The 18,048-nt window shown below is 45.6% G+C and overlaps 1 protein-coding gene across 4 annotated transcripts in view; it reads left to right on the top strand.

Moving 5' to 3' along the window:
• Positions 1 to 18,048, top strand: part of ST6GAL2 (ST6 beta-galactoside alpha-2,6-sialyltransferase 2) — an 86,193-nt gene that overhangs the window by 22,963 nt on the left and 45,182 nt on the right. Inside the window, exon 1 of one of the 4 annotated variants that reach the window (XM_086701464.1) lies at positions 10,492 to 10,831. The exons of the other annotated variants lie outside the window; for them this stretch is intronic. The gene's annotated coding sequence lies outside the window, so the exon portion shown is untranslated. Of the gene's footprint in view, positions 1 to 10,491; positions 10,832 to 18,048 lie in introns of those variants that run through there. 4 annotated transcript variants of the gene reach the window in all.

The raw sequence follows: 18,048 nt of genomic DNA, 5'->3' as shown, positions 1-18,048 counted from the left end.
TGGAGTCCTTGAGTCCTTGTAAGGTCTGTCCTGGCTTTTGTGAAAACTCTCTAGTCTCCAGGATAGGGGGAGAAAATACAACCACTGATTTCATGTTCTTTGGCTTTTCTAAGACAAATGGCATTGACATTGTAAGCCATGAACTCATGATTCTATTACTGTATTCACTTATTTTGGAGTTGAGGGAAAACCAAAATGTATTTTATGCGTTGTATTAATTAGACTTACAATAGCTCACTTACTTGTTTTCTTTAGTGTGAAGCCAGTTTTCTCAATTACCCTGTCTCCATCTAGAAAATGTGGTTTTCTTATATGACCTGCCCCCGTTTAGCATCCACATCATAAAGCACAGTGAAATTACGTTCCTCCGGGTGCACAATTCTCAGTGGTTTCCACTGAGAGCTGATATTTTGTTTTCTTATAAAATGGGGACTGAAGTTTTTACTAAAATGAGGGGGGCAACCAAGTCAGAATGCTTTTCTAGCACATAATGCAGAGTAAACCCACAGTAGCCCACATGGCTTGACTTGAACTTTACATTCTGAAGACAGCCAGAACATACTTGAGGGTGCATTCTTTTTTAAATTCAAAGTAATAACTCCACACTGTTGAGAGCTGAATTTGAGCTATAGATTTTTATCAAAGTCATCTGACATTTTAAATAAATTTTAGATTGGTGAATTCAGTGTTTCTGTGACAGAGATCATAAACGTTTTCCTTGTTCCAAAAGCAATATGAGGACTGTATATTTGTACTGTAGTTAATGCTGTGTTAAGTCAGTGTAATATAGCTGCTGCAAACATTTGTAGAGCAGAGGAGAAAAAGCCTTTATTTAAATCTTGCCAAGAGCAGAAATAAAGTGAGCAAATGCACAGTGGAGTGAGAGAAAACATAAATATCCATACGGTTTTATTACCATGGTGCCCTGGTGGTAGCATCTCCTTTAAGCTGCATGGAATATATGGTGCTGTTGCTGATAATTTTATGTCTGAGTGTGGGCCTCATATGTGTGAGATGTTTGTTGAGTGAATCAATGTTGGATCAGTGCTCTCTTTTTCTATTAACAGAACTTTCACTTACCCAGCATGGAAATTAGGTACAGATAGCCTAAATGTAGTACTACTTGTAAATTTCCATAAGAGTAAGAAATAAAAATAAATGAACATAAATTCTCTTTAATAGTGAAATGTTCGTGGCTGACGCAGGTACCATGAAGACAACTTTAGAAGTTATTTTCACCGTAAGTCAGGCAGAGAAAGACAGATACCATATGTTTTCACTCATGTGTGGATCCTGAGAAACTGAACAAAAGACCATGGGGGAGGGGAAGGGGGAACAAAAAAAGTTACAGAGAGGGAGGGAGGCAAACCTTACGAGACTCTTAAATACGGAGAACAAACTGAGGGTTGATGGGGGGTGGGGGAGAGGGGAAAGTGGGTGATGGGCATTGAGGAGGGCACCTGTTGGGATGAGCACTGGGTGTTGTATGGAAACCAGTTTGATAATAAATTGTATTTAGTAAAAAAAAAAAAAGAAGTTATTTTCACTAAATTGTAGACTCGTGAAGGATAAGACGGTGTTGTATTGTCCTTTTGATCCCTACCACGTAGCACAGTGCCTGGCATATAATAAAGGCGTAATGCGTGCATTGTGTGTATATGATGTGGTGTGTGTGTGTGTGTGCACGTGCGTGTGTGTGTCTCCATCAAGGGTAGGTGGGCAGCTTACATGCCATGGCTTATTAACAAATTAGATAAAAGAGCTTTTTGCAGCCCAGAGAAAAGTTACAGCTGGAAGGAGGAGGGGCTGGGGCGAGTGGGGTTAGATGACCAGAGCATTTGTTTAGCATAGATATTGGACCAGAATTCATCAGAACGATTTATGATGCCTGTTGTCGTCCCAGAGACACAGTCTTCAGACAGCATCTTTCATCTCCTTTGAGGTGCTATTTTCTGGTGTCATCCTGGTTGCTTTAAACTCCTATTCTGATAATTTTGCCATGACTCCGGTCTCACCCTTCCCTCCCTCTGTACTTTTCTGTCCCTGCCATGTCGGGAGTGGGGCTGGTCGGTCCCTCTCCAGGGCAGATCTCGGTTTCCAGCGTCTGGCAGCGATGCCTTGTTTGTAAACTTCTGGTCCTGCTGGAGCCCTGCAGAAGTTTTGTGCCGTCCGTCAAGGCTGGGTGAATGTGGACACAATATTATTTTCACATCTCTCCCTTTTTCCTCATTCCATCTATGACCAAATAAACTTCCAGAAGTCATAGTGCTAAGTTCCCATTTGCCAACTGTGTGTGGTTGACTTTTAGCTAAAACTGTCTACTGACTCTGATGGGGAGGCTGAAACCCACTGCATTTTATTTATGTCATTAGATGTGATAAAGACATTAAAATTATAGTGTTTCTCCCAAGTTCTTGATAGTATATTTCATAGAGGCCAGGGTTTCCATATCATGGTGTGTTTGGGGATTAAGTAACAAGGGGTTTGATCTTTGTGAAGAGGAGATATTGTGTATCTCTGCCCTTACCCAAACCACAATACAGGCGCGCAGATTCCCACCTGCCCTACCCCTCACAGCTCCTATTTTTCCACTTGAAATGCACCCGGCCCCCAACTACCTAATTTTTCCCACCCATTTGTTCTCAGTTTAAATTTTACTGCCACCGTATGATCCGCCCAGGCTCCCCAGCCTAAGTTAGGCCCCAAAGTCTTTTGTCTTACAGTCCCTCCTTCATTTCCCCACCTTGTTCCTGGAGTGGCTGAGAACTTCCTATGTGCCAGGCACTGTCTAGGGAGTGAGGAAAGACAGGTCCCCCTCGTAGAGTTTACAGCCTGTTGGAGAAGGATAGCATTAAACAAACAACATAGCAGGTGGTGAGCAGTACCAAAAGTGAAGACAGAGCCGGCTGAGAGAGGTCGGGAGGAGGAGTATTTCAGGGAAAGTCCCTCTGAGAAGAGCAGAGACTTACATAAAAACTGCTTCTAGAGGTTAGCTTCTAGAGGATGGCCCCAGGCAGCAGGAAGGGCCCAGGCAGGGCCCCAGCCCTGCAACAGGTGGGAGCTGAGTGTGCAGGAAGCTGTAGGGGCCAGGAGGACGGAGGAAGGCAAAGGGAGCAGTGGTGTGAAATGAGGACAGCAAGGGGCACCTGTGTCAGTTAAGCCTCTGACTCTTGATTTCGGCTCAGGTGATGATCTCATGGTTTGTGTGTTCGAGTCCCTCATCAGGTCCCACGCTGACAGTGTGCAGCCTGCCTGGGGTTCTCTCTCTCTCCCTCTCTCTCTGCCCTTCCCCCACTTGTGGTTGTGCTCTTTCTCTCCCAAAAATAAGTAAACTTAAAAAAAAGTGAGGTCGGGGTGCCTGGGTGGCTCTGTCGGTTGGGTGTCTGACTTCAGCTCAGGTCATGATCTCACAGCTCATGGGTTCGAGCCCCGCATCGGGTTCTGTGCTGACAGCTCAGAGCCTGGAGCCTGCTTCGGATTCTGTGTCTCCTCTCTCTGTCCCTCCCCTGCTCACACTCTGTCTCTCTCTCTCTCTCTCTCTCTCTCTCTCAAAAATAAATAAATATTTTTTAAAAATTTTAAAAGATGAGGTCAGCAAAAGAAGTGGAGGCATACCACATATGGGAGGTAAGGGGGGAGGGGCGATTGACAGCAGGTAACTGGCTACATTAAATTTCCATCATAGGAGTTTCTTTCTGTGGCCTGGAGCACGCACAGAGGGAAGGCAGCGTGCCAGCCGGGACACCGGTTCCAGGGCTGTTGCACTGGTGCAGGCGAGAGGTGGTGTGGACCACTTTGGGGCGGCAGAGAAGGCAACCAGTTGTGCGAGTGCAGGTATGTTTTAGGAGTGGGTCTGTCTAGGTCAGGTCAGGGCTGGTGGTTGGGATTGGACATAGGTTTAAGTGGAAAGAAGAAGCAAGAGTAACACCAAAGTCTTTGACCCAGGCAGCCCGGCGAATGGCTATGCTGGTTACTGGATGGGGAAAGGCTAAGGGAGGAGTAGAGAGTAACAGGTGTTTGGTTTGGACACATGAGGTTTGAGATTGCTAGGAAGCACAGAAGGGGGGTAGTTGGTTATATATAGGTTTGCAGTTCAGAGGAGAAACCAACACGGTGGATATAAATGTGGGCGGCACCAGGAGATAGAAAACGTAGCACAGTTGTATCCGTACACTTACGTAGCAGGTGTGTATGTTGAGTCCACATCCAGAAGTGTTCAAGAAATGCAAACTTATCTCAATGCAACTTAAGCTGTATTTTGAGACCCCATTCCACCCAGTGTTGGAAAATCAAACTACCAATTCAGCCAACCTTTTCTAGTTGAGTAAATTAACCAAAGTTGACATTAACGTGGGTGATTTAGGTTCTTTTTTTTCCCTCTTCTAACTTAGATAGCTTCATGACTTCAGGGAAATTGTCTAGTCCTTAGCATGCAGGTGCATGCATTTTGGGCTGGCTGGGCTTGAACTACCTGCCTGGCCTTCTGCCTTGCAGTACATTATAGTACAGCTCCCTCTACTGTCCCCCTTCCATCCCGTGCCCGTGCCGCGCATCCCCTCTGGGTCTGTGGGTTCTGTCTACTTTGGAGGCCACAGTTGGTTGACATTAGAAACCATCTTCGGGGGCCCTGACCAGTGCCCAGTTGTTCTGTTTCAATTCCCACTCTCCTTTTCCATCAGTTCAGCGATCTTTCCAGTCTCCCTTTGGACAAGAGAAAACAGGCTCAGCAAGTATTCTTCCCAGTTTTTGTCCTGCCCTTTCCCACCCCTTGAAATACAGCTTTTGAACTTTATTTATTTCTTTAACATTTTTTAGTGTTTATTTCTTTTTCAAAGAGAGACAGACAGAGTGTGAGTCAGGGGTGGGGAGGGGAAGCAGAGAGAGAATCCGAAGCAGGCTCCAGGCTCAGAGCTGTCAGCACAGAGCCTGATGTGGGGCGCAGACTCATGAACCGTGAGTGAGATCATGACCTGAGCTGAAGTTGGATGCTTAACCAACTGAGCCACCCACGTGCCACTATTTATTTATTTTTTAATTTAAATTTTAGGGGGTGGCTCAGTTGGTTAAGCATCCACTTCTTGGTTTCGGCTCAGGTCATGATCTCATGGTTCCTGGGTTTGACCCCCACATTGGGCTCTTGTGCTGACAGTGTGGAGCCTGCTTGGGATTCTCTCTCTTTCCCTCTCTCTGCCCCTACCCTGATCACGCAAAATAAATATATTAAATTTATTTAATTAATTTATAATTTATTAATTTTAAAATAATAAATTAATACTAAAATAAATTAATTTTTAAAAACTTTAGTTAACATACAGTGCAATTTTGGCTTCAGGAGTAGAATTCATTGATTCATTACTTACATATAACATGCAGGCTCATCCCAACAAGTGCCCTCCTTAGTACACCTCACCCATCTGTCCCATCCCCCACCCACCTCTCTCCATCTAATCAAAATAAGTCATTTAGCTTTTGGACTTTAAAGGCAAGAATTGACATCACCGCCTTCTGGTTCCTTTGTGACAATTTTCCTTTAGGCACTAGAGGTCTTATGTTAAAAATTTTTTTTAAATGTTATTTATTTTAGAGAGAGACAGAGACAGAGCACAAGTGGGGATGGGGCAGAGAGAGAGGGAGACACAAAATCCAAAGCAGGCTCCAGGCTCTGAGCTGTCAGCACAGAGCTTGACGCGGGGCTTGAACCCACAGACCTCGAGATCATGACCTGAGTTGAAGTTGGACACTTAGCCAACTAAGCCACCCAAGCACCCCTGTTTTATGTTTAGTGTCCTCCCTCCCACTCAAAATCTCGGTCCTCCTCCTTTAGCAGTAGCTGCCAAGGTCACCAGGAAGGTCACAGGGTAAAAAGGAATGTGGTAAAAAAAAAAAAAAAATCAGTTAAGACTACACAGTATCTTGCAAGATTTGTATACCTGATTTCTGCCTTTCCTGTCCTATAAGCTCAGGGGAGGGGACAGATTATATTTGATTTGCTCCACATGGTGGACACAGGACCCAGTGTGTAGTAGGTGCCCAGTTACCTGTAGAACGAATGAATGAGTGAAGTAATGTTAAGACCAACACTGTGTTCGTAGGTACACGTGTGCTCAGATACAAAAAAACATTCGTGCTGCTGTTCCCAGGGGAACCATAACTCAGTTGACTGGCCATGCCTGGGTGTATTGGCACTTAGAAGATGTTATAAGGGTGAGCTAATCCTTAGAATTAGAAACTTCAGAAATTATTCCATAATCTGGAATTGTTTTACTGGCTTTGGAAATGGAACCTGGAGAAGCATACTAGAGAGGAAACATTTGAATCATACCTAGGTTATTTTTTCTTTAAGTTTATTAATTTTAGATTGAGAGCAAGCAAGCGGAGAAGGGGCAGAGAGAGAGAGAAACAGAGGATCCGAAGCGGACTCTGTGCTGACAGCAGATAGCGCGATGCAGGGCTCGAACTCACAAACCTGGAGATGGTGACCTGAGCTGAAGTTGGATGCTTAACCCAGTGAGCAACCCAGGGGCCCCACCCAAGTTATTCTTAAGTGCACTGGGGACCTTCTTTGTTTGTTTGTTTATTTGTTTGTTTGTTTTTAAGTAGGCTTAACCCAGCATGGAGCCCAACATGGGGCCCAAACTCAGGACCTTGAGATCAAGACAGGAGCTGAGACCAAGAGTCAGACACTTCACTTCCTGAGCCACCCAGGTGCCCCTGGGGTCCTTACTCTGGAGTCTCATCCCAGCTTCTCAGACTTTTCCATTAGGGAGAAGAACACTGAGCTCTGGAAGGTCAGAGGGCAGAGTTGAAAGCTCTGTACCGAGAAGTTTCTTTGAAGTCTCATATTTTATGTTAAATTCAAGTTCATTTATATTTGACAACATAATATGTATATGTGTTTTAATATAAGAGTTAATGCATTTCGAAGATACGCTGCCTTCTTCTGCTACTTCTGTGGAAAATATTTCCTATCATAAGAACTTGGTGTTAGGGCATTCACAACTTGCATTTTCTCTTAATGTTTTAATAGCTTCATTCTTAAAACCAAACTTTAGGAGTATTAAGGCTACATTACTAAAGCCACTAAGTAGCCTTACAAAGCAAACTGTTGTCATTTTTACTTGCCCAGAAAAGTGTTCACCAGTCTACGATTTTCACTGGCAATTCTTCATCTGCCAAGGTGATTTTTATCTTTTTATTTACACATATATTATGGGACCAAAAAATCAACTAGGATAACTTTGACATAATATTGAAATCTAAGTATTTATGATTCCTTATATCATGGACACTGAATGAATTTGTAGGACATTGAGTTTTAATTTTTTTTTTTTTCAACGCTTTTATTTATTTTTGGGACAGAGAGAGACAGAGCATGAACGGGGGAGGGGCAGAGAGAGAGGGAGACACAGAATCGGAAAGAGGCTCCAGGCTCCGAGCCATCAGCCCAGAGCCTGACGCGGGGCTGGAACTGACGGACCGCGAGATCGTGACCTGGCTGAAGTCGGACGCTTAACCGACTGCGCCACCCAGGCGCCCCAGGACATTGAGTTTTAAATGTTCCTACTGACACATTTTTCTTGGGCATTTTCAACAACCCTGGGAGGTAAGGAAAATACACATCATCATTGTCCTCATTTTGACTGCTTGCAGTTTTACCAGGTACTGTCCTGGCTCCCACACGGGTTAACAATGGGACTTTTAAGTCACCGCCCTGGGACTCATGTTTCTCATCCATAAAATGGGCTTCACCATAGTTCCCAGATGGTAGGATTTGAGAGACACTGAAATAACTGTTCAGCATTTTACAACCTACCACAAATGTCAGACAGATGGAGGTTAAATTATTATATGTGTTACAGATAGTCATGCATAACTTGTGGCCTGGGTGTGGGGAACAAATTGGATTGCCAGTCCCCTACATTGCTTCCCCCAACTGTCAAATCTAGACTTTGGGCCAGCTTAGTTTGGTGCTACCAAGATTCATGCCATTATCCTTGTCCCTCAGTGGACTGGGAACTTCTCTATAGGAGAATTAAGAGGTGGAGTAGAGAACACAGGACTCAGAGACTCCATCTTCTCAGGTAGTTAGGAGTAAACAAGATGGCAGCCATAAGTGCTTAAGGCAGAGCCTGGGGCCACAGGGCATAGCTGTTTTTAGATACTTACAACCTATGGTAGCAACAATAGAAACTTTATTTGCATGTTCTCATTAAAACCTGTTATTCTGTATCAGTCTGTTAAAGTCAGGATTATTTTCTTTTTTTTTTTTTTTTTAATTTTTTTTTTCAACGTTTATTTATTTTTGGGACAGAGAGAGACAGAGCATGAACGGGGGAGGGGCAGAGAGAGAGGGAGACACAGAATCGGAAACAGGCTCCAGGCTCCGAGCCATCAGCCCAGAGCCTGACGCGGGGCTCGAACTCCCGGACCGCGAGATCGTGACCTGGCTGAAGTCGGACGCTTAACCGACTGCGCCACCCAGGCGCCCCAGGATTATTTTCATCTTCATATGATGAAGCTGAGGCTCCAAGAGCTAAAGTAACTTGCCCCAAATCACATAGCTAGAAAGAGTGAGGGCCAAAATCTCATTGCTTTTGTATGCTTTCATAAATCATTACAGCTGTAAGTTATTCATTGCTGGATTGATGATGTTGTCACATGAGAGTCTTAACCAAAGCTGGAATCCAGGTTGGAATCTAAACGTTAGATTTATACTTTGTGCTAACAGAGGAAGCAGGGGTTATTAGCCAAAGAGACTAGGAAGTAGAGATGTAAATATAAACACAATTAGTGATTTCTCTTATTTTTACAACTCTTATTACAACTTTTATTTTTATAACTTTTGTTATGTGTAAAATTGTTATGTTTAAATATGTTCAAAACACAAAATACATAAGTTAGTTTATATACTCAGATTTAATACCTATTAATATTCTGCCTTACTACTTTGAATCTTTCCTTTATAAGAAAGGACATTTTTAAAAGTTTTTTTTTGTTTATTTTAAAAAATTTTTTTTAACGTTTATTTATTTTTTAGACAGAGAGAAACAGAGCATGAACGGGGGAGGGTCAGAGAGAGAGGGAGACACAGAATCCGAAACAGGCTCCAGGCTCTGAGCTGTCAGCACAGAGCCCAACGCGGGGCTCGAACCCACAAACCGCGAGATCATGACCTGAGCTGAAGTCAGACTCTTAACCGACTGAGCCACCCAGGCGCCCCCACTGTTTACTTATTTTTGAGAGAGAGACAGACAGACAGAGAGTTGAGTGGGGGAAGGGCAGAGAGAGAGAGAGAGACACACACACAGAATCTGAAGCAGGCTCCAGTCTACGAGTTGTCAGCCCAGAGCCCAACGTGGGGCTCGAAGCCATGAACGGTGAGACCATGACCTGAGCCTAAGTCGGACGCTTAACCAACTGAGCCACCCAGGTGACTCAAGAAAGGACATTTTTGAGCAATGATGCAAGCACCCTCCCTCCCACTCAAAATCTCAGTCCTCCTTCCTCAGCGGTCACTGCTGAGGTTTGTACTGGCATTTTATAACCCTCCAGAAATGATTAAGACTCTTGTGAGTTTGCTTCTGCAGCTTCTGTTCCCCCTCCCCCCCCCAGCATTATTCTTGAGATCCACCTGTGCTGATCTATGGAGAGGATCTAAAGCAGTTAGCTTTTTTTTTATGATCCCTATTTGTTAAGATGTGGCTCTTGCCATAGAAAACACTCTCTTTCCCCTGATAGGCAAAACCAGTGCCCTGGTTTGAAGTTTTCTGAAAGGGAATTCTTCTAAGCACACTCTCTTCCTGGGCTCTGATGACAGCACAGTGTCTGGACTGAAGAGACATGTTGGAATTTGCACTCTTGGTATTCAAGATTTTAAATCTTAATTTCCCCAAGAACTTCATTCAATTCCCCCAAAGGCAGAGTCTCCTGGGATACATATTCAGCCTGACATTAAGTTTAGTAACTATTTGTTGAATTAGAGTAACATGAGTTACAATAAGCTAACACGGTGAGCCCCAAAGAAGATACTTCTCGGACATTCAGCCCCTGATGGGTTCTACTTTTTGTGATGGAGACACCAGAGACAGGCCTTTATTTAGGCAGGGTCTGGGCCATGCTTATTAGCTGGAGTCCCCTGCTTGTGCTGATCTCAATGAGGGCATGTCCTTTTGGGGCCACTGAAAGAGAGGGATGCCTACTGGTGAGCCTTTATGTGTTTACGCATGGGACCAATATTCATACAGTGAAATCCATGCTGGTTATACCACTTTTTTGCTTTTACAGGATTTCAAAACCTGGACTGAAATCATATTTATGTAGCTTTCCCTTTGGGCCAGGCACTGTGCCAGTCAAGTCACACGCAGCGCCTGACTCATTCATCTCACAGAGCAGTGGTGATCAAGGCAGTGTTATGACTCACACTGGATGAAGAAACTGAGGCTCAAAGGATTTATCCAAAATAACAGAGCTGGCAAGGATCTGAACAGCCTGTCTGACCAAAGGGCTTTCCAGTCAACCATACGTTGCCTTTCCTTCTCAGTGTGGAATCATCAATGTCACTGTGCAACACTGTGTAGACCAGAGATGGTGGCCCTGATGTGCCCCTGATTGGTGCCGGCACCCTCTTGCCATCACACATGCATCCACTGCCAGTCCATATTGATGCTCTGACCCCTGTGGGGACAGGAAGGCATGCTTTTCCTATGAAAGAGTGGCTTCCACTAGTCCAGAGGCCTCCTTGGGAGAGCCACCTGCTGACCACCTACACTTTGACCCAGAAGCCCAGTTACATTGGAGGAAGCAGAGTGTAACCTTCAAGTCTCAGTGGCAGGTATGCAACATTTCATCTTCTTGACTACTAAACATCAGTGCGGAAGCTAATTTACAGCTTCAATCATGAGCCTTGGCATATTATTGGTATAAAGTGTAAATATTTGAATGCTAATTATCGTAAAACAAACAGGCCACTGTGTCCAAAGCAGATGAATGCTGTTTCAGGAAGCCAGCAGACCCTAGCTGGTAGGCAGCTTGTGTTGTCTCTGCACAACCAATAATAGACGTCTGGAATCATTTCCACCTCCCTCTGCCCCAACAGCACCTGCCACCTCATTGCAGAAAGTTCTGAAAGCTAAAAGCTGCCCAGAGTGGCTCACATATGGGAGTCCTTGCCTTTTAAACTATTTCCCATCTGCCCTGCCACTTGAGGAAAAATCTTGTATTGCTGAAATTATTTGCTCAGAAAGAGAATACCATCGTCTTAATAAGATTGACCACCCTTGTTCAGCCGGAGCCCAACATTCCTGGTCACCTGTCCTTGCACCATGCAAATTCTCATCCCAGGTGCACTTAGCCCAGTTGTTCCACTGGCTGGAGGTGACTGACTCCCTTCCAAACCAATGTGTGCTTCAGTGTCCAAACCTACTCCCCCGTGTCTTTAGTCCATTTCGCTCCTGTCTACATTCACTTATCCTGGGACAGAGACCCAAGCAGTCAGAATTGTGGTCTTCCTACCTAGATAACAAATTCCTTGAGATCTTAGACCTTCCCACCTGTAGCTGGAAATGTTAGTGAACTGGCAGCCTGTTCTGACTGGGCGAAATCCACGTGGTTGGCGTGCCCAGGCTAAGCTGTCTCTAGTAATGGCCAAGCAGGTGGATTCTGGGGAGGTGTCGATTCCAAGGCCTATACCTGGGAAGATCAGTTTCTCTAGCAGACAAAAGCGTGTTAGGCAAGACGGGATGTCAGGTGGTCTGGTCAGTGTAGGGAACTAACCTGAAATTTGGCATAATACTTTCTGGCCGAGAGAAAAAAAAATCTCATTAAAATTTCAAGCATGGTGGGGGCGCCTGGGTGGCTCAGTCGGTTGAGTGTCCGACTTCGGCTCAGGTCATAATCTCACACCTCGTGGGCTCGAGTCCCGAGTCAGGCTCTGTGCTGACAGCTCAGAGCCTGGATCCTGCTTCAGATTCTGTGTCTCCTTCTCTGCCCCTCCCTGACGCGCGGGCACGCACTATCTCTCTCTCAAAAATAAATACACGTTAAAAAATTAAAAAAAAAATAAATACAATACATTTTCAGGCATGGTGCGACATCCCCTGGTTTCAGTGTACAGTTGGTACAAAAAGGGGTTTGGAACAGTGTACATGATGGGGACCACTCAGAGCTTCAGTTTCTCCATATGCCGAATGAGAATAACAATGTTGACTGTAGAGTTTGATACGAGGATTACACCGGGAATGAAGCATTTAACTGAGACAGTACAGATGAGGGGCTTTGCCCAGGGCCCAGCACGTGGTAGGCGTCTGCTGCATGGCAGCATCTGATACCGTCGCTGCTCGTTCATTCCATCTCCCTGACCACTCCTGTGACTGCTGTTCCTTACATGCTGTTCTTAAGCCAACCATACGACAACTGGTTAAATGTGTAGAGAGCCACCCACACACTCCCGCTGGCCTGGGAAGGACAGCAAGCGGTGGGGCCCCTCCCGCCTGTCCCACCCAGGAGTCCGCCTCCGGGCGGTCCTGCTTGTTTTATTTTATGAATTGCAGTCTTTCATTTCATTTATTTAAAACACTAATCGGGAACCTTCCATGGGGCCACCTACACTGGTTTCCTGGGAATATAAGACTGAATCTGATACGGTCCCACCCTCAGGCAGCTCCCACTGTCCCCCTCTGAGATTACTCAAGATACCACATTTTAAATCAACCAGAAGCCATGGCACTGGTTTTTTAAACTCAGGCCTTTGCCAAGAGAGCTCATTTGGGTCGGCTGGCCCTAGCATAACTGCGTCCTTCCTCCCACAGGAGATGGCGACATCTATCGTGGAGTCCAGCGGCTCCTGGTCACAAGGATACTTGGCCTCAGCCAAGCTGCCTCACCCTCAGGGCGCCCAGTGCACCTGCAGGGCTGCCCTTGTAGGACAATGAATCAGCAGTTCGGCCGGGACCGTTAGAAAGGGGGCCGGCCCTCCCACCATCAGGCCCCACTGACCAGGCTGACCTCCTTCTTTCTGCTCTTCTGGGCATTAGCTTCAGAATGGGCTGAGACCTGAGTGAGAAAGAATGAAAGAGCGGGCCCTCCGTGTCGTGCATGTAGCAGTCTGGAGGCTTTCTTACATTTATAGAAAATGAAAAGAAAGAAAAGGGGTTATTTGTGAAAGGAGCCAATGGGGTTGTGAAGAGAGAGAAGGATTCCAGCTGGGGGTGGTACCTCCCTCTTTTCGGCAGACTTGAGTGTTTTCTTGGGTATGTGACAAGAGCTAATTTTGGAAAAACGAATCTTGAAAGCAAATGTCTCCTGACGGCTACTAAGATACATGAGTATCTCACTATAGCTCACATCCTAAATCTTCTTTATTATTTCAATGTTAAAATAAATACTTAGATTTAAGATTCTTCAGACAACTTCGACACACAAAAAAGACAAGAGTGTTTCTCCGACCAACAGAAAACCCGGCCAGATGGCAGTTGTAACAGAGACCCATCCATCAAAGTGTGCTACAAAATACTCTCCATTCAAGGAAACGGGTGATCAAGCCTGTCAACCTGAGGGCTTATGAGAGGGACATCGTTGAAGTGGCAAAGGCCAGAATTAACTTCTCTCTACCCTTGAACAAAATGGGAAGCTAGCCCTCTTAACACTTAGCTGCACTGTAATGTTCATCTGCAGCTTGTGTTTCCTCACGTCATCTGACCACTTGTAATGAATTGTGCCTTTTGGAAAATGTGATTTCTCCCTCAACAATTTGAAGGAGGATTATTAACACTCTTTCGTATTATTTTCAACATCCTCCATGCAGAAACGTGGCTCATTTCTTTGAGAATTAGTATCTGAGGGGCACCGAAATTCCTGAACAAGTGGAATAATAAAAATAATTTCTAGCAGCCAGTCATTTTGTTTTGTTTGTCTATGATCTTTGCTTTAGTGTTACCCTGTTAAGTTTCCTAGAGGCCTGGCTAGAAAGGCAATAGGAATTGGGAGAAAAGTGGGAAGAGAGAAAAGTAGTTCAGGTGGGCAGAGAACGTCTACTTGGAATGTAGACCTTAGCACCGCTAAAGTAATAGGTCATAATGTTATTACAATCGCTTTGGAGAGGGGGCACCTGGGTGGCCCAGTTGGTTAACCTTCTGACCCTTGATTTCAGCTCAGATCATGATCTCGCCGCTTTGTGGGTTCGAGCCCCACAACGGGCTCTGTGCTGGCAGTGCAGAGCCTGCTTGAGATTCTCCCTCCCTCCTTCTCTCTCTCTCTCTCTCTCTCTCTCTCTCTCCCCCTCTCCATCTCTCTCTGCCCCTCCCCCACTTGCACTGTCTCTGTCTCTCACAAAATAAATAAATAAACTTAAAAAAAAATCCCTATGGAGAGAGGGCCACGCCACACAAACGATGCTTATAATCTTGCCAGTTCTCTTCCCAGGGGACAACTGGCAGGGACTGAACTGCCGCAGTCACTAAAATCACCCCCGACAAAGCACACGTGAACGTATGATTAGGTAGCACTTTGTCATTGGCACCTGGGAACGGATGATTTGCCTGATGTAGCTCTTATATCTCCCCGATGTGATTTATATCACACCAGCTAATGATGGGAAATAGCAATGAGTATACGTTACTTTGTTTAAGCTACGTTATTATATTTTAAATATACCACGTTAGAGGAAAAAAAATGTGTTGTTTTTTTCTTTTTCTGTTGCTTAGCTGAACGTTTCTTCCTCTGGCTGAATGGTCATTTTGAGGAGAAGAATGAGCAATGGACAGAACATTGGTGATGTCCTCCACCTGTCTCTGACCTGGATTTTTATAAAGATGCTGGGGACTGGGCCCCATGATCCGTAAAATGATGTGTGTAGCGTTTTGCTGGCGGAGGATTTGCTGTTGCCTTGAGATTTAATCATTTTGGAGAATGTTCCCTTAATTGGCAGCAGAAGGTTTGCAGCGACAGAGGTTGCGGGGAAGCTTTTGGATTATTAAAAGTTCAGCCTAATCATGAGTTGAGACCTTGATCCCCCTCCTTTCTATTATTACTGTGCATCCGAAGCCACGAAATCTTACCTAATGAAAAATCATCATTATTGCATTGGGCTTCCCAGTGCTTGCATGGTGCCCAGAGGGCTTCACAAATCCCACCTTTCTGCTTCCTGACAAAGTGGTCAGAGACAACAAGAGCTGCCCCAGGGTCCTGGCCCCATGGCAGTGCCTTCTCTCCTGCTTTTCCCTTTTAGGCTTGTCTTCTGACCAGAGAGCTCCTGTCATGATTCTGCCTCTCTTCCATGTCTGTCAGCTCCCCAAAGTTAAAAAACAAAATGTCTTGGCCTGCTTCGGTTGGGAACGAGGCGTTTTCTAAATAAGGAAGTCTGTATGCCTAATACCCCTGCTCTGCTGCTCTGAAGCAGCTCAGGGTCACCCGGCATGGGGGTGGGGCCCTCAGCTCCAAACCCCAGAGGGCCAGAGGTTTCTAGGCCCTCCCCAAAGGATCAAGGCTTCCTCCTCATCATTTTACACACAGCAACCCTGTGCACAGCCCTCCCCTTCTGACTTGCTGTTTTAAAAACAGTCTCTCAAGCAAATGCTGGACAAAGACATCTCCACTTCCCCATTCTTCAGCAAGCCACCGACTGTGTGCCCAGAGCTGTTGCTCAACGAGAGGCAACCACGTAATGAGGACTTCTACAGCCTTGCTGTGGCAGAATAATCTCTCTGGTCTTTGTCCGGGGGTTCCTGGCATGGGGCTGCCAAAAGCCTTGCAATGTCCTGAGTGGCAGGAATATCTTTGTTATGTTCATGAGGTGACTCCTGGTGGGTCCCTGCCGAGCTTCAGGATGGAGGCTGGTCACCAGAAAGATGAACTGTGTGTTCAGACGGTAGGGGGAAATCTCTGGATACCAGGGCTGGGTGAAACTTCATGTTCATGAACATAATGGTGTCCGAGAGTGATGTTCTCTGACACCACAGAGAGAGGGATCCTCCCTGCAAGACCTCGAACCACGTGTATACCTTACAAAACCTCGGTAATCGTTGGTACAGGGCTCTCATAGTTCATTCTGGCAAATTATGGAACCCGAGGGGGTGCCATGGGAACCTCCCAGATTGCTAGCCAAAGAAAGGGTCCTAAGTGCATGTGGCCTGGGGTTCCCACTTCAGGCTGGTGTCCGAGGTGGAGGCAGTCTTGTGGGACTGAGTCCCTAACTGGTGGGGACCGTGCTAACTCCAGAGCTTAGTGTCAGAATGGTATTGCAGTGTGCTCATCTGGAGTAAGGGCAGAATAACCGGCATTAAGGGTGATTTTCTGATTTCCTAATAGAAATGTTGCAATACTGGAAATAGCATCTAGATCCTCAGCTTGGGCAGCACAGTTTGAAGCACAGGCTCCCTAGAAAACAGGTTTAGAGAGATCATGTGGTAGACGCTACTCAAAGTGTGGTCCCCAGACTGCGTGTGCACATCTGCAAACTGTCCGTTACCAGCTCCTGATGAGATGTGTACAAAACCTGACAGTAAGCATTTAGAGTCTTTTACGGCAATTGGGCATTGCCAAGACATGCAGGAGTGGAAATATAAGAGCATCAGATTGTGACAGTTTGGAGAAAAAAAGCGATCCTTCACCAGAGAGAGCTTAAAAAGCCTTCTTTAGAAGATATAGCTTCAGTCTGTATGATCAAATGGAGTCAGAACTTACTGTTAAACGTGTGAGCCCTGGAGTCACGCAGATGGGTTTTGTATGCAGTCGCTGCTGCTTGCTATCTCCCCGGCTTTGGGCAAGTTACTTAACCCCTCCGGGCTTTAGTTTCCTCATTTATAAAGTGTATTTCCTACCTTATGAGGTGCTGGGAAGACCAGATGAGCTAATCCGGGGGAAAGAGTAAGCCTAGGGTCTGGCACATAGGTTAACCATTAGTATTGTTTCTTCTGTGTTAATTTATTGGCATCAACGTTCCCAGCTTGGTGAAAGCATGTTCTGTACGCGTGTGTTTGAATTATGACCGTAAATGAAACCTGCAGCCTTGCCTTTAGGTGAATACAAGGTAAAGCAAACACGTTTTTAAAAGCCACAACCCCTCCATTGAAATGAATATTGCTTTTCATATAATCTCTGAGAGGCTGGGCTCTCCTTTCAAGGATGCCATGATGTTGGAAGCGTTTGGGGCACTTCTCATTTCACATTTCTGTTAGCACCGGCCCCCGTGATCTATTCTGAGGTAACAAAGTCCTCAAAACCTGTGTGGCTTATTCCCACAACCTGTCATCATCACTGTGGCGGTAGGTAGACTGGGCTTTGGCTGGGTTCTCACTTGGGGTCGTCCATACAGTTGCAGTGAGAGGTTGGCCAGGGATGGATCATCTGAAAGCTCAACTTGACTGGACGCGCCGCAACGTGTCTTCGCTGTTCATGTTTGATGCTGGGGCTGGGACAGCCGGAAGAGCTTGGGGTTGGTGGGGCATCTTGCAGTCCATGCGGCCTTTCTACATGGCTAGCTTGGGTTTCCTGACTGCAGGGTGGACTGAGGTTAGAGAGACAGCCTTGTTGGTGGCTAGCTTCCTCCGGATGAGCGTTTTAAGAAGTAGAAAATGGAAGCAGGGAGTGGAAACGGATCAGAGCAGTTACAGAACCCTCCTCTGAATGCAAGGACAGGATTAGACCCCACCTCTCAATGGGAAGGGGGTCAATGAATCTGTGTCCATATTTAGTCGGCTACAGAGCCACAAAGAAAACGTGGTTTTCTTACATTGGCATATCATTTTTTACCACCAAAGACAGAGGACAGCTTCCACAGTAACTGCGTTTATGTAGGTATCAGTCATTTTGATATGAGTTATCTAAGTAAAAACCCAGCCATTGCATTATGGCCCCACCTCACATGCCTTTGAGTTTTAGTCACATCGATCAGCCTATGCTAGGGAGGGAAGTCCCCCTCTGAGTTCTTCATACTCTACTTTCTGAGTGTCTGATTTCTACCAATGACCCCCTCGAGCCCTGTATTGCCTCCTTACACCTCTCCTCCCTGTCCCCCCTACCTGCTATAGAGAAATCTGAAAGCAACCAGCATGG

The sequence above is a fragment of the Puma concolor genome, chromosome A3, assembly GCF_028749965.1.
Source record: "Puma concolor isolate L17-30 chromosome A3, mPumCon1.1.hap2, whole genome shotgun sequence".
In the NCBI taxonomy this organism is placed as follows: Eukaryota; Metazoa; Chordata; class Mammalia; order Carnivora; family Felidae; genus Puma; species Puma concolor.
The sequence above is the reverse complement of the archived record's forward strand: the minus strand, read 5'-3'. Positions and strand labels throughout refer to the sequence as shown.